The sequence below is a fragment of the Haemaphysalis longicornis genome, unplaced genomic scaffold, assembly GCF_048455015.1.
Source record: "Haemaphysalis longicornis isolate Haplotype H1 unplaced genomic scaffold, Haemaphysalis longicornis Haplotype H1 scaffold_9, whole genome shotgun sequence".
Lineage (NCBI taxonomy): Eukaryota > Metazoa > Arthropoda > Arachnida > Ixodida > Ixodidae > Haemaphysalis > Haemaphysalis longicornis.
Window position 1 is genome coordinate 13,712,404 of NW_027526460.1, and position 969 is coordinate 13,713,372.

Below are 969 nucleotides of genomic sequence, written 5' to 3' on the forward strand. Positions count from 1 at the left end.
AGTATTGTTACCATAGAAAATTTATTACATGACAACATTAATGAATATGATTTCATACTTGTGAGATAACTTGAAAGCGTTATATGTCCTGTCATTCAGTCGACCTTTTTTTAAGTCCTTGAGAGAAAACCGGCATTCAACAACCATCGTACTAATAGCCATTGACGCATCCAGCTAACCAAAGCTGGAATGGTAAAAAATGAGTGAAATTACGAATAAAAAAAGATGACAAAGCGAAATAAGAGTAATTAAAGCGAATTTAGAGGTATGAAAGTGTAATAACAGGAACAAAGGTAAATTGCGAAAACAGAGCACAGAAGAAATAAAAGTGTATTGATGAAACCAAACGGCTTAAGAAAGAATACAAGCAAAATCAATGAATGTTTATTGTGAGGTATCAAAGTACTTACGTGAATAAGCAAGCGGAGTTAGTTAGATAAGAGTTATTACCAAGAACGAAAGGGGATTTAGGTAAATCAAAGTAAATTATGAAAAAATAACAATACAAATGAACAGAAATTAAGCCGAACGAGACTGAATTAATTTGAATTAAGCTGAATAAAAGCGGGTTACTCAATAAACCAAGGGTGAATCAAACTGAATCAACAGAAAATAAAAGTGAATTATGATGTATGCAAGTAAATTAGTAACGAAGACAAAGCGAACTGAGAGGGACCAATATGAATTAACCAGAATCAGTGTAAATTAAATTTGTTGACTAAGTGAACAAAGGTACCTCGACGAGTATTAACAGAAATCACAGGGAATCAAAATGAATATAGTGTAGATTTGAAAGAAAGACCCAGCAAATTAAGAGAAATCAATGGGAATTAAGGGGAATCGAATTAACCTGAAGTGAATGAATAAAATGGATTAATGTGGATAACCGTGAATCAATACCAACCAAAGTGAATCAATATAGATCAGGGTGAAGTATAAAAAACACAAAGAAAATAGAGAGGAATCAAT